Source organism: Manis pentadactyla, chromosome 15 (genome assembly GCF_030020395.1).
Source record: "Manis pentadactyla isolate mManPen7 chromosome 15, mManPen7.hap1, whole genome shotgun sequence".
In the NCBI taxonomy this organism is placed as follows: Eukaryota; Metazoa; Chordata; class Mammalia; order Pholidota; family Manidae; genus Manis; species Manis pentadactyla.
The window spans coordinates 25,703,898-25,719,566 of record NC_080033.1 but is presented as its reverse complement, the minus strand read 5'-3'; the positions used below and the strand labels follow the sequence as shown (position 1 = coordinate 25,719,566).

Here is a 15,669-nt window from a genome sequence, read left to right as displayed (position 1 = left end):
GGTGGTGATGGGGCAGCTGTGCGGTGCTTTTTCGGTATCTTTGCTTTTTATGTATTGTGGTGATCTGGTTTAAAACCCGCCAGTCATCTTAGGGGAACTCAGTTCGGGCAGGCTGGAACAAGTCTTACCTGAATCAATGTTTTAAGTGTCCTTGTGGCTTGGCGTTTTAAATGATCAATCTGTCTCTATCGCTTTTTAATCATGTGAAACACAGGCCTCTCACTCTCTCTTTCCCTCCCTCCCTGTCTCTCCCTCCCTCTCTCCTTTATTTGTCAACTCTTTTGGAACCTGTCTTTCTCTTATTAACATGCCCCAGGGTCACAAACGAGGCTTTTCTTTAAAACAAGCTCCTCATTGGTGTATCTGGATACTTCTTCTATTATTATTACTGAATCTTTTTTTCCCATAATGACACCAGGATCATTATATAATCCCATAACAAAGAGGCTTTTGAGGCACCAGCTTTTGTCAACTCTAGGACAGAGAATCCATAATTGCATTATTCAGCTTTCCCCCCTTCTTCCCCCTCTTCCTTCCCTCCCAGAAACCCAACCTCACGCACCACTCACATCTCTCCACCTTGTTACCTCGCCTTGTATTATTTACCAAAGCGTTTGCCTTGAGGATCAGCATTTGCAAAGTTGCTTTAAAAAAGTTATTTTGTTTGATAATTAAGTCCTGGAGCCCACCGCGTGATGATTATTCTGGACCCATAAGGCAGAGAACCTGCGTGACGTTTTTCTCGAAGTTTAATTACCGTATGCTAATTTCCTTGCCTACTACGTGATTAATTAAAATCATATTTTCATAATCATTTGGCACTAGTATTGTTTTAGAATTATCATGATCTTCTAAACAGTGTCTGTAAATAAAGTCGCTTCTAATGGCAGGCGCGGGAGGCGAGGCTGAGGACCTCTCCGTGTTTGTATCGCGGCGATTGGCAACATAACTGCCTTATTTACATTAAATACGCCACAAGGTTACAGCGCGGATCAACGTCATTTGATCGCTGATGACTCCTTTAAACGCCCGGGCTGTGACTGATTCTCCGCGTCCCGCTGTCCACCGAGATTCACCCGGGAGTTTTTTTTTCCCCCCAGAAAAGAAACAGACTTTAAATAGTTTCAGGAGCAGGTAAGAATTAAGCTTTTTCCTCTCCCCTTTTCTGTCTCTTTCTCCTCTCCCTCTGTGGCAATCTCTCTCTCCCTCTCGGCTGGATAAAAAATCTTTAGTCAAAGGCAGGAATGCAAAGTAGTGACAAGCGAAGGGCTGATATATGTCTCAGTAACGAGTCTGACAATCAGAATGTAGCTCTTGGAGAATAGATAGATTTTAATAAGTGTGTTTACATGAGCTCAAGGTCAGAAGCAAGCTGCGCTGTGTTAAATGGTTTCTTAGTTGCTAGACAGAGAGAAAAAATGGACGATCACACACCATTCTTTGTAGATTATTATATCAAGGGTTCAGTCTCTGGCTCATCAAAGCTAAATGCCGCAAGACCTATCTAGTTGCTGTGAATTATGCCAGGGCGACAATGGAGAGCGTTTTTAATGGTACAATGCATTTCACCTACCAGATAGGGGGAGGCCAAACCGGGGATGGGGATGTCTGCCGGGGCTGGGTGATGAGTATCAATGAACGGGGCGATTCTGAAAAGAGGCAGATGAAAATCGAGCCCGCCCTGCCCCGGCTGGGCTGGGAACAGTTCGCAGGGCTCTGTCGAGTGGGCGAGCGAGGCGCGCGAGCAGGGCGCCCGTCCCCCCTCAGCCCCGGAAAATGATCAAGTCAATCATGTGGACATGTTTCATTATTCATTGAACACAATCTTTTACAACGCTCCGTTTACGTGCCCGAGTTTGCTCCCGACGCCCGCGTTTCAATGTTTAAGGTAAGGAAAACAAAGGTGGGGGGTTCGCGGGGCGCGGCGCGGCGGCGGCGGGGGCGGGGGGGACGCGGCTGGTTGGGGGGTGGCCCCTGCGTCCAGGAGGTGGCAAAGTGAGTTTGGACTCTTGGCATGGCCCCCCCATCCCCTCTTCCTCCCCATCTCGGTGAGGCCTGCCGCCGGGCTCCTTCTCACCCCAACGCGATTAAAAAATATGGTCTAATTAAATATCCGTGGCTGTGACGTTGGCGAGAGAAGCTGTCAGCGGGGGGAAAAAAGAGGAAGAAACCGAGAAAGCGGCGGCGGCCGGGCATCGAATGGCGCTAGAGAACTTCGGCAGCGAGAGGGACCCGCGCCTGGGCCGCCGCCTCCCCCGCCCGCGGTCCCGGGACCGTTACTTTGAAAAGGAGAAGCCGGGCCTCGGCGCCCTGCGCGCGAGCGGGATCCCCGCGCCCAGCTCCGGGCCCAGCCGGCGCCCCGCAGGCGCGCGCGGCCGGAGAGTCGCTCACAGGCCCCAGGAAACTTTAAAAGGGGTCTGGGGTGGGGAATGTTGGGGGGAGGCGGTTGGAGAGAGGGAAGCTGGGGCCGCGAAACTTCTGCTCAAGTGACTTTGCCCATTTTCTCCTCTGCGGGAGACTCGGGCGTCCCTGGCTCCCTTTCTCCCTTCGCGACTCGCTGCGGGATTCCGCCGGGGGGAGAGAGGCTAATTTGTAATAAATTTTTTTTTTTAATCAAAGTTAGGTGATGCTTATAGTGTGTCAAACTTGCGGGCGCCAAGGGCCTCTGAGACCTGCCATTTTGTGTTTTCACTGGCCTCCTGTGCCCCGGGAGCCAGGCGAGGCAGAGGCCGGGGGCTTGTCAGGGCCGGGGTGTCGGGGTCCGAACCCGCGACCCAGAAAAGGCCGTGACGGCTGCAAGCGGCGTCGGAGTCCTCAGCACCTGCCTCAGCCCAGGCCCCGGGGCGAAGCCGATGGCCAAAGATAAAAATAAAGAAATAAATAAGTAACAGGTTATGGAGGGAACTGAGCCGGCCAGCCCTGGGCTGGGGAAATGAAGCCAATCAGAAGGAGGGAGTGCGGACGTGGGGGCTCCGGCGGGCGGAGGAGATGGAGGGCTGGGGGCTTCTGGGGAGAGGGCAATTTGGGAAAACAGATCCCCTTGCCCAGATGTATGATTGGGGGAGAATGATCTTTGCTGATCAACCTTTCTGTTTGCTTCAAGACATTATATTTTTGAAGACGAAGAATTGAAGAAAACAGTCGTAGGCGGGACCGGGATGTATTTTAGGCAAAAAAAAAAAAAAAAAAAAGGGTGGAGGGGGGAGCTTTTCTTTGATGATGAGTAAGAAAGTGTCCAGATCTCGACGCGCCCATCTGTTGCAGTTTTACAAATAATTTAAAAAATATATATCTCTATGTAGATGGATGGATGTAAAGTGGAAGGTGGAGACTCTGGCGCCGGGAAGTTAGAAAAAAGAAAGAAAAGGGGACGCACGGCAGAGAGAGATTTGTGCTCACCCCCTCCCCTCGTAACTCTGCTGAGTAAACTCCGGCAGGGTTTTCTTTGGGGACAGGTGGAAAGTTGTCCCCCACCTCCTTTTTTCACTTCTGTATTGTAAGCGTCCGACTGCCCGCCTCTAAGCGAACAGTCCACAACCCCCGTCCGTTTGGGGATGGGCTGGGGACGACGGAGGCAGTAGCAGGGAGCTGGGGGCCGAGGAGGGCAGGGCGGGGTCCCAGCGCTGCGCGCGGTTCTCAGCCGCCGCTGGGTTTTGTTTGCCGGATATTGTTATGTCTAACGAGTGCCTCAGAGGAGACGTGATTTGTCAGCCGCCTTCGTTTTCACTTTAGCAGAAAATACAGCGGCTGCGCGGCGTCCTGGCCTGCGGGGCCCGGAGCCCCGAGCGAGCGTGTGGGAGCGGCTGTGGCACGGGTGTGCGTGCGGCGGGCGCCGGCGGCGGGCCGGGCTCGGACTAGGGCAGCGGGCCGGGCGGGGGGAGTGCGCGCGCGGGGCCTCGACTGCTCTTGCGTCTTCTCTGGCAGCCGCGGTTGCCGCGGCTGTGCAGTTTAGCAGAAATCCGACAGGGGCCGCGTTTGCTGAGCGCATCCGGCTGCCGGGCAGCCGGAGCGGGCAGCCGGGCCAGGCCGGTCGGTGTAGACTCGGGGAGGGGGGGTTAAGGGGAAGGGTCGCGGGTAGAGAGCTTGGCCTGAGTGCTCGCCACCCCTATTCCTGTGTGTCCGCCGCTAGTTGAGCAGCCCCTGGAGCATGCCCTAGAAGCCCCCGCCCCCAGCCCGAGCTTAGGTGAACTTGGGGTGGGGTGAGCGTGCGTGCGTGCGTGTGTGTGTATGGGGTTGGGGGTGTGTTAGGCTGGGAATGCAGTTTTCCCTCCCAGTTTGATATTAACAACTGGGTTTTTACTTTAAGACCGGCTTTGCTCGCTGCTGGGGTTGGGAGGGGGAGATCTTTTCCCATCACTCACATCTTTGTTCATTGTTCACTGAGTAGAAGGCAGGCGACTTAAGGGACGAAAGAGAGGAAAAAGCGGGGTGGAGGGAGAAAGAGGGGAAAGAGAGGGAGCAGGAAGAGGGAAGGAAGGGAGGCGTGGGGAGAGCGCCCCCGCCCCGCCTGGGTCGGGCTGGAGGGTGAAACAGTAAACCCGTGCGCGGAGGGTCGCCGGGAAAGTGGACATTACCGCTTTAATTAACTTGGAGATGCTCCGGCGGCGGGACCTGGCGTAGCCGTGACGCGCCCGCATAAATCTGCCCGGCCCGGGGCTGCTCGAGAACCCGTACAGTAGCGGCGGCAGACCTAGCGCGCGCCTCCCAGGCCGGAGCCCATTTGCATAATTGGATTTTTTTTTTCCTCCTTCTTCGTCCCTGAAACTTGTTTGAAAACCCAAGTGAAAACTGCGACGACCTGCACGCTCAAAAGCAAGTGCCAAGTAAGTGCCCTGCCGTGGCCTCGGAGCGCCCGGGGCTGAGCGCGCAAAGCCGGCGAGCTGGGTGCCCGGGAGCCGCGCGCTGCCGCCCGGCCTTGGCCGAGGGTTGCTCGCTCGCTGGAGTATTGCGGCCGCGACTCGCGGGCTCCCGGCCAGCAGCTCGCAGAACTTTTTTCCCTCTCTCCCGACTTCTAGGGCTAGGTGAGGTGTTTGGCCCACTCGAATACCTGTAGCCAGCCTTGCTCGGGCAGCGATCTTTGGGGCATGGCGGAGTTGGGCATCTCAGTTCCGGGGCAGGTAGTCGGTCCCCACTGCTGTAGAGGGCAGAGCTGCTAGCGAGCGAGCGAGCGAGCAGAGCCGGCTGCTGGTCGCGCGGTGCCGCGCCGCGGATGCAGCTCGTCGCCAAATGACTTCCCCATTATTCTAAGGTGTGTGTGTGTGTGTGTGTGTGCGCGCGCGCGTGTGTGTGCGAGCGCGTATGATCGGCTGTGCTTTAAAAAGAAACGCAACAAAATCGAGAGCAGGAAGGGCTTCTCCCTTAGCTTGCCCCCCATTTTCCCAGCGTCATTTATTTCTGCTGCTCGAAGGAGAGTGCAAAGCTTTTTTGCTAAACACAGGGTCACCGAGATACTGACGATTCTGTTGGAAATTACATAAATTTTATAGCCAAAATATAGCCGCATTCTTAAAACACCAATCCATGCCTGTCGAGGAAAGTGTTTTTACAATACCTCAAATTGTATTAAAAATACATATTATTATTATTATTATTTACAGTGTTCAGAACCTGGGGAAAAGTCGATCTGATTGGGCGGAAACTGTAACCCTAGTTCCTGTTTGCCTCGGAACTTGCTGGGGGCTGGGCCCACTACCCTGCATAGAAGGGTCAGGGGACTCAAGTTTTGGCCCCCTGGAGTCACAGGGGGGCGCCCCTGCAGACTCTGGCCTGGGCTCGGAGACAGCCTAGGGCTTCTGGCTTCTGGCTGCTGTAGTTATGATGTCATTCTGATAGTGGATTGCAAATGCCTCCTGATTCCACCATTAACCGCCTGGCCGATTTGCATGGTGATGATAGCACTGACGTCCAGGGCTTTGACAAATGCAGGCCCGCAAAGCCCTAGGAATTAACTTTTCCTCCACTGAGGAAGGAGAGAGCTGCCAAAAGTCCCACCAGTGGGCCCCTGCCTTTGAACTTTGTAATGCCTCAGTCCAGACGCTAACATGGATGACAGGCCCTTGGATGGAGGGACCCCTGTTTTCCCAAAGCTTGGAAAACTTTTAGAAGGCTTTGATTTCCAGAACAACCTTAATATGGGAAAACTTGAATCCATTTGTGACCAGGCATTTGGATCTGGTGGACTGCTGGGACTCCAGGTCTCTCTGGGACCGTTGCATGGAAGAAGGGATTGTGACATCTGCTTCTTACCTTCAGTCACTTAACTGTGACTTTATGTTAATATTGCTGCAAGTAAACAGAATTTAGTGTGGGTTTTTAAATAGTGTACAATGATTTAAGATTTCTTTTGATTTACTGTTCAAATGAAATTTGCATAAATGTGATGAAAATGAACTTAACATCTGGGCATATGAAAAAAGGTTAGTACCTCATATGTCATCTGCAGAGAAAGTCTCTAAAATGCTTTCACCCTAAACTGGGTTCGGGGAAACAGATCCTGGAGACATAAATGGTAATTACGGAAAACCTGGAGAAAACGCTTTCAATAAATTTGCATTCTCTTGGACCGCTGCTCTGAAAACCCATCTTGTTCTGTGCCTGGAGTGCTTAACTTCTGAGCAGTGTTGAGATCCCCACAACTCAGCAAGTTAACTGCTGGCTGGGGCTGTCTTCACCAAAGACTTAGGGCAGGCGAGGAGCGACAGTCACGCTTCTTTGGTCCAAGCCAGAGGCCAATAACCCCCATTATGGGAGAGGGCAGGGAGGTGGCCAGGGTGTGCAGCCCTACTACCCACGGTTGCTTCTGGGGTGCTGAAGGCGGTGCTGAGATGTGGAATCATTGCCTGCTGAGCCTCCAAAAGCTGACCTATTAGGCTGTGTATTGTGCCTTAGGTACCAAAGAAATTTCCATCAGCACAGCCCTATAAAATCCACGAGCCCATCAAATGAACTCTGAACTCCATCTTACTTTTTGAGCAAGACAAGCTTATCTCTGGCATAAGGAAATCAGATTTAAACAGCCTTTCCCAGACATGGTTGCCTTTTGCTCAAAAGTTGGCTATGAATGGCACAGGTGTTTTTAAAGTGCCTTGAATGGAGAAAAAAAAAGACGGTGATGATGCTCATGAGAATATAGATGAACTTATTTTTTTTTAAAGAGGATCATAAAAGAAGAAAGCAAATAGATTTATTTTTCCAGTTTGAATGAGGACAATTATAGCTTTTTAACATCTTTGGATTTAGTGTTTTTAATAAGCCTTTTAAGTAAGCTGAAATATCAGCTTGCATTTTGTTCTCAGCATTATTTAAAGTGAGACTTGATGCAAGTTTAAAAACAGCAATGAGCTTTCTGCAGGTCAGCTTTGTCCATGCTGAGGACAGAAGTTCCCTGACATCTCTGCCAGGACCTAGAACAGGTGAGTGCTCAGCCCTGCTTTATCCTATCTTCAGGGGAGGCCCTAGATTTGGGCTAGAAGGACATGGTGGTCAGGTGACCTGGCACCATCTCTCAGGCTGTGAAGGCTGGATTGTGGAGGTTAAAGCAAGGCACAGTTTCACTGGCATAGGAGAGACTCCTCTGCTTCAGGTTTGCGAGTTGAGGGACTTTTCTCTGAGAAGCCACACCTACCCTGCACACTGTTGTGGCCCCTCCAGGATGTGCCACGGCAGGGCTTGGGAGGGAACAGAGCAGCAGTCCCATGGCAAGGTGGGGATGGAGGGCCCTGCCTGATTGGTGGGGCTCACTGTGTGTTTTCACTGGTTGTGTAGTACCTGTTTGGGAGTTGTTGGAGAGGCCTTTTATCAAGGAGACTGATTGGTTGTTCAGGTCTAGACTCTCTGGGCCACTCTTGGTGCCACTGAGTGCCTTTAGAAGGGTGAGCAGATGAGCTATGCCAGGGAGTTGTACGAGCAGTTAGAGCTGCAGGGAGAGGCCTCATGGGGTCTCGGTTGTGGTGAGGCTGGTGTGTGTTTGTTTGTGCATGTGCTGGGCAAGGTGTTGCCTGCTGGAAGCACCTGTTCTGAGATGATTTCCTTTTCATCCACAACTGCACCACTCAGAATGGATTAGTGAGTGTGTAAGTGTATGTGTGCAGTGGAGGGTTTGGGGCTAAAATAGCTGAAGGAATCACAAAATGGAGGGGAGCATGTATCCTCAGGATATGGACCCTGGGGAATGCCGGCCACCTTCCCTGGAGCCTCTTTTGTTCTTTTTCCCAAATGAAAGTGAAATGGATGGAAGCCATCTCAGGAAGGTGGGCCACTCAGCAAGCCACCTGGCTTGGGCCCAGGCCATGCCTGGGGAGGGAGTGGGAGCCTTCCTGCCCACTTCATGGCATCAACAGGCTTCTAGTGACTGCCATAGGACTTCATTGTGTAGAGATCAGGGCTGGTTTTAGCTGGCTTTGTGGGCTGCTTGAGGATTCCTCCCCACTTTTCACTTTCAAAAGTCATTGTAGATCTCTTTGGTCTTTCTCTTACGTTGGAGTTTTTGCTGCTACAAAGGGCATTGAGTACTTGGTGTTTCACAGCCTCTGAACCTGTTGGAGGTCAGGTTTATCTGTCCAAAGAGACAAGAGTCAGGGTGAGACCTCTCTGGAATTTGTCAGACTAACCTGGACATTATTTCTCTACACCAGGGTTTCTCATCAGTGGCACTGTGGACACTACCCACTGGTGGAAATCCATCCTGTGCATTGAGGATGTTAGCAGCATCCCTGACCTATACTCTAGATACTAGTAGCAATCCCCTCTTTGTGACAATCAAACATGTCTGCAGACATTGCCATCTATCCCCTGGGGGAAATCAGGCTCATTTCCCAGGCTTTCCATGTGCTAGGACTTGTTCTGGGCATCTCAGGACATCAGGGGGTCCCACCCTCAGGGAGAGCACAGGCTGGTGGGAAGACTGACAGGTCCCAGTGTGCTGAGACAGCAGCAGCTTGGGTCCTGTGCCAAATGGGGGCAGACCTGTGGGGCCCGAAAGGAGGGAGAACTGCCACAGTGGCACAATGACGGATGGAGGGTATCTGGAGTGAGAGTGCAGAGCTAAACTCAGACTGTTTTTATATCAGTTACACCTTGAAAATGGCCCTGTGGGTGAAAGCTTTGTTCCTGGCCGCCTAACGATAACATACAAACCAAGAAGTAGAGAGAAATAGTTCCTAGGCTTGAGTTGAGGCTGGGCACCTACTGGCAGGATGCTGACAGTGGTTTATTTTTGAGCACTTACTATGTGTTATGCAGGGGTTCTAGGTGTTTTACTTATTAAATCCTTACAGTCTTTTAATTTGTCCCACATTTCAAGAATGGAATTCCAGGCACTGAGAGGTGTGGGAGGTGGGTCAGGATTAGAGTCTACACAGTCTGCCTTCAGAGTTGGCATGCCCAGCCCTCTGCTGCTGCCGAGCATCCTCCCTGACCCCATTTCCAGCTGCCCATCCTGGGGGCACATTCATCACATGACCACTGTGATTCAGCATAACCTGAGAAGCTCATCCACAGCCTTCTGATACCAGGTTTGGAGGCTTCGTGGGCAGGTGTAGAAGGTCCTGGACACCAAAGCAGGCCCTCCCTGGGGGACAGGGCCTCCCAGTGGGTGGTGACAGGGAGGTCATGTAGATGCTTGGAAGGTATGGAGGGAGTCAGGAAGGAAAACCAGTTTGTAGGGTTTCCCCTCCTCTACCTACCTATTCTTCTGTAGCTTTACAATGTGAAAATGAAGTGCCGTTTTGACACAGGAAAAATGATCACCGTAGGCTTGAGCTGACATTAACCTGGAAGTTTTCTATCAAGGCATTATAGTGTTGATTACCTGAGCTGTGTTTGACGGGTCTTTGATTACCAAAATGGGCTTATCTCTTGCCTCCCTCCTCCCTGCTCATTCTCCAGCCCTGATCCTCACGGCTTCACTCCATACCTAACCCTTTCTGTCCATGTAGACTGTCAGCCCCCTTCATAATTTTTTAGCCTTTTGTTGTTTTGTTACCGAATTACACATGCACACATACGTGTACACAGGATGAAGTAGCTCTATTTGGTTTGCAAGAGCCAATCACAGAGTCCCTAAAATCTAGATTAATCACAGAAATGCTCATTCAGCCTTCATTATAATGATGCTCTCTTGAACATCTGACATTCCCATAGATTTGGATGGGATTTTGGTTCATAAAAGGGCTAGATCATAGGGCCTTCAGGGATTTGCAGTAATTCAGTGAACATTTATGCCTGTAATTTCTGGGCATCTCTGTGCAGGTGCACAGAGGTGGCCAGAACATCAACACCTGTGGTGGTTGCTGTTGGGTGCTTGTTTGCTCCAGGCTTGCATTCTGCACTATGGGTGCATTATCTTACTTAGTTCTTTTAACTGCCCAGTGAAGGCCATCTCTCTGAGCAGTTTCACCAGTGGGCAAACAGGACTATGACAACTTGTTGCAGCCACAAGGCTCCTGTGTGGCCGAGCACGGATTTGGAGCCTGGCGACATCAGCCTGGGAGCTCATGCTGCTCTCTTGGCCTGCCCTGCTGCCTCTGCATGCAATGCTCAGAGAGGGCTGTGTCAGAATGTAACTTCACAGTTATATTATGCCACCTTAAGTGGAAATTAAAAATGTAAATGGAAACTTGCTACTTGGAGAACATATGCATTATTGTAAATTTGTTTTCAAGAAGGAGAAAATATTTGGAAACTATCAGCTAAACTGTATCAGCTATAGAGAAGCAAACAGATTACAGACCACAAAGATATTATATATAAAATGTCATCACTTTGAATAGCTTGATTATTTAATTTTATCTTTCAAATATGTAGAAATATTTATTCCTTATTGGCTAGAGAAAAAAGTGGCACAAACATTTTTTTTGTTCTTTTAAAAAAATTTAATTCTCTATTAAAATCTATTAAAGTCACATCAGGCAAAGCCTTCCAAATTAGAAAGACTGCATTTCTATGAATCCTATTGAAGGGGGTGGGAAATCTTACTGAAATTACAGCTAAAGTGCTTTAATTATTTTGCTTCCTCGGCCAGGGCTCCCAGTTTTGGGGGTTGTAATGTGTTGATGCCAAGTGGCTATTTCAGCAGCCTTAAATCTGCACTGAGCCGAGAGCATCTCACTGATGAAACATGGCTGGATCTGCTAATTAAACTCAGAGCCGCATTCTTGCAGCATCTGAGAAACTTTATTCACAAATGTTTCCACCCGCAAGAGGGTCAGCGCTGGTGGGTGGCAATCCCGCTCGAATAGCCCAAGAAGAGTTCAAAAGGTGGAAAAGTGTAGTGTGGGAATGTGGGGAGGGAGCAAACTGGCCACATGCCGACATGAAAGGATTTAATCTGCGCAGCCTAAACTTTCTCTGATGGTGGAGGGCCGCAGCCGAGCTGGTCCGCAGCGCCGCTCCTCTCCTTGGGTCCTGCCGGCCCAGGACTCGCAGCTCTGAGCCTGTGGAAGCCACAGCCCTGCCTGGAGTTCTCACGGAGTGTGGTTGCACAATTAAGCAAAAAAAGCCAGACACTCTGTCTGCAATTCTGTTCTGATATCATTGATTTGACAACTTAATATATATTTTCTGTGTGTTTTTTGTTTTGTTTTGTTTCAGTTTTCCCCTGATTTCCTCCTTTTCCTTCTGTTTCACCCTTTGCTTGCGAATTCTGAAAGTCTGTTGAGAAAGCTTTTGTTGGAGTTTGGTGAGGGGGGAGGCATCGGAATTTTAGTTCCATTTAAAATTCTCATCTAGTATATTTTGGAGGCAGAAGAAATACAGACAAGATGACACGAACATTTGCATCACCTAAGAATGTATTGATTAAGGCTGTAAGGTAGCAATTTCCCCTTTAATAACTGCTGCCACCCCAAGGAAGACACAGTGGTTTTTTAAGGGTGTGACAAATGATGGGCTCATCCACGGTCTGGTCATCTGATTGGCACTTCCCATGACAATGCTTCTATGGTACAATGAGTGATATGGCCCGTCTTTTGCAGGATGTGTGTGCTGTGCCTGTTGGTATGTTTATTCTTTAGTGATGGTTGTCTGGTGAGGTCAAGTAATATATTCCAGATATTAGAGTATGTTCCATTTTCAAAACCCTCCCTGAAGAACAGGCTGCATTTTGACACTCTGCCCTTTTATCTCACCAATTCCAGCAACTTGATCCTTATATTTTCCTTCCTGTTTCAAAGGTTGACAGGAACTGGATCCGAATGAGGGGTTTTTTTCAGGCACCGTTTGCTCTGCCTGAATTAGGAGCCTGGTTGCTCAGGTGAAAAATACCAGGCCCACGTGTGGATCTTGGTGACAGACGGGGTTGGCCATTGAGAAAACTTTTCTCCCTTGGCATGATAATATTGCTCAGATAAAAATCATGTAATTTTATGTGTGATCTCCAAGTACCTTCAATAAAATAATCTGTTCATAGATCTAAAGAATGAGTGTTTTCCCGGCTGCTTCGTTCCTCAGGACAGACTTTTGAGTTGGAGTCTGTCTTTTTGAACTCCCTTGGGTGGAGTTGGCCTCCTGTGGAAGTCATCCTGAAGGGGCCTGGGGGTGCTGGGGATGAAGCACTTATTTCTCTAGGAATCAGAGGGTTGAGCAGAATCCAATGCGAACTTCTCATATGTTAATTTATGCTTAAATGTGCAGATATTTGTGCTCGCCTATCTCCACGTCTAAGGCAGGCAGATCAAATCACTGCAGGACCGGGGAGCCTTTTATTAATCTCTGTCATCAGCCAACTTTTAACCCTTAGACTGCCATAAGGAAACTTTGTGTGTTTCCCCACTTACTGTAGCATTGCTCTTGAAGGAGGAGAGTCTAAAGGGGGTATTCTTTGTGTGCATTTTAGTTGCTAATTAAATTTTTTGCAACAGTCGATACAGTACATTGATTGCTTGCTATATGAATACCTCTAAGTTAGTTTTTTTTGCATAATTTAATTTTTAGGGATGTTTCTGCCCTCATTACATGATTAAGGTGCTTGTTTCATTGCGCTGGAAACATAAGGATTGTAAATGAGGAAGAGCTAGAAGCATTTTTTGTTGTTGTGTTTTGTTTTTAAGTAGTGTAACACAGTGATAAAGAGCTCAGGACCAGTCAGCTGGGACCAGGTTGGACAGCCGGCATCCACAGCTTACAAGCTGTTGGTGAGCAGGGCATTTCCATCTTCTTTAAGCCTCAGTTTTCTCATCAGTAGAATTGGAATAATTCTTTCTCCCTAGTTGAGTCATCAGTGTTAAAAGAGAAAATGATTAATTAATGAGTCTGGAGACGAGCTATCAAATGAATGGCTATCTACTATTATTGCTTATTTTATACATTTTGTTAAGTATTTTAGAAATGTAAACCGAATCAAAAACTAAGGATATCAGTCATTTGTAGAGCCTGGTGGAGAAGTGTCATTCCTCCTTTGTTTCCCTGGCTGGTCTTTGGAGTTATTTACCTTGGGATCAATAAGTATCAGCTGATTGATTTCCTATATGCTTCAGAAGATGCGTTTTAAAGGGTCAGCTGAGTTCATGGAGGGGTATGGGGTAGGAGTGGGGTCTAAGTCTTTACTAGATAAACATTCTCCAGTATACACACACATGCACACACCCCTACTGGAATCTTGGTAGGAATTTGATGGGCTTGCTCTTCATTCTGTCTCTGAACCAAAGCTGAAGACCCCAAAAAGACACTATCATTCATTCGTTGATTCTATTTTTTTTTTTAATGTGATGAAATGCCGTCTGTGTGCCAGGCAGAACTGGTGCTGTGAACAAGAGCAGAATCACTTTTGGCTATTGTATGAAGACCAAAGTGCGAGTGAAGGCAGTGATGATGAGTTCTTAGGTCCCAAGTTCCAGATCAAACACATACACATGTGTATGTAGGAGATTTGCCTAATTTGCATACCCTTACATGCTGATTTCAAGGGAGCCTAATGCTTAGCACTGAGTATAAAGATAGTGAGTTGAACGTATGACGATTACATGCACAATTAGTCACCCCAAAGAGAGGTGAGGAGTTGAACTCCCCTACTTTTTCCTTCAGGGGAAAGGTGGAATTCTGGGTGGCTTGCCCTCACTGGAAAATATCCCAAATTTATGACTAAAGGAAAGTGCTAGCCATCCTTATGAAGTAAGGGATATCGTAGTGATGTTATATTAAAAAGCAAGATCCCACCAGGGGAAATCAGAAACCAAAATCAAATCCTATGTATAAACTGTTAGCATTTATTGAGTGCTCACTACATAGGTGGTCTTGGGCTTTAAAAGAAAGGATATCTTTTAATTTAATCATTGGAATACTCTGCCTTGCTTGGAGACAGGGAGGCTTATCCATATGGTGTGACTTGCCCAAGGTCCTGCAGCTGGGAGATGGCAGTGCTGGTCTCTCTCTGAATGGGACTTGTGCCTGGGCCATGGTGGCTGCATATGCCTTTGCACTGGGGCTCTTGGCTCCTGGCCTGGACCTTCTCAGGAGATGGGTTTTCTAGAACGGACACAGCTGTTGGAAAATTGAGGCCCGTTAGACAGACAAACCCTGTTTTAGTTGTAAAGATTCTACCACACTCATTTATTGGGTCGTAAAGGATGAGGCTTGTTCTGTGCATTGCTGAGCACGGGAGTCATTTTTCTTTAAGATGGAGTAGTAGATAGTAGGAATGGAGCCCATGGGGAGGTGATTTTTCTCTCTCACTCCTCTCGTCAACAGCAGTGTCACTATGCTCTGCAGTTCATTTTCTCAGATGTGTTCATCCTGCAGATACTCACTGTGCTAGGCACTGAGATACACAGTGGACCTGATAGCCAGGGTTTACCGTAGCTCTACAGGAGCACCGGTCTATTTTTCTTTTCAACTGTGACCATGGAGACTATGAAGGAAGGGAACAGAGGACTGTGGGAAAACCTCTTCAACGAGGTGGTCAGTGATACTCTTGGAGGATGAAGGGTGAGAAGGAGCCAGCAAAGCAAAGGGTGGGGAAATTTTTCAGTCAGAAGGAACAGCATGTGCAAAGGCCCTTGGTTGAAAAGATCTTGATGGTCTGAGGAGAATAAAGAAGGCCTGTGTGGCTGGAGCTCCCCCAAGAACAGTGCAGACTTCTTTCTTTATGGGGGAAGGGAGCTGCTTCTGGTTGCGGCTGCTCTCTCCATCTGCTCTGAGCACAGCCTGTGGAGGGGTGATTTCTGCTGGAGGCTGGCCACTGGCCACTGTGGCCTTCTCTGACATCCAAAGTCAATACCTTCCTTCAGGTGGTCTTCTTTCCTGCCCTCCATCCATTCTTCTTCCTATACAAACCATCCATTCATTCTACAGATGCCCACTGAACATCTGCTGTGTGCCAGGCACATAGAGAAATTAGAAAAGTTACCTGTAAAGGCGAAAAATTACAAAGCTCTCTTACATTATATTTTCTGTTGAGATTCATCGAGTGGTTCTTCAATGCTTGGGACCCCTCTGTCCCCATCCCCCACCCCAACTTTGGGGGGGTGTCCCCTGACTACACAATCCTGTACTTCATTTCTGGCCCTTGTACTTAAACCTCCTGCAGTCTCAGAGGAGAGAGGGCCCATCTTGAGTTTTGCATCAGCTTCTCAAGGTTTCTCTTTCTTTTCTGTGCATGGTGGCAGTTGGTTCCCCTATTTCCTTCCATCCCTTTCCCACCTTTTGTTTGTTACTGAGCCCAGAAAGGTGTCAGGT

The 15,669-nt window shown here is 48.8% G+C and overlaps 1 protein-coding gene across 9 annotated transcripts in view; it reads left to right on the top strand.

Moving 5' to 3' along the window:
* Positions 1–581: 581 nt before the first annotated feature.
* ZNF536 (zinc finger protein 536) overlaps positions 582–15,669 on the top strand; it is a 420,573-nt gene continuing 405,485 nt past the window's right edge. For 3 of the 9 annotated variants that reach the window (XM_036929913.2, XM_036929907.2, XM_036929912.2), the window contains exon 1: positions 582–1,134. The gene's annotated coding sequence lies outside the window, so the exon portion shown is untranslated. The other 6 variants (XM_057492757.1, XM_036929908.2, XM_057492758.1 and 3 more) reach the window with 4 other exon arrangements.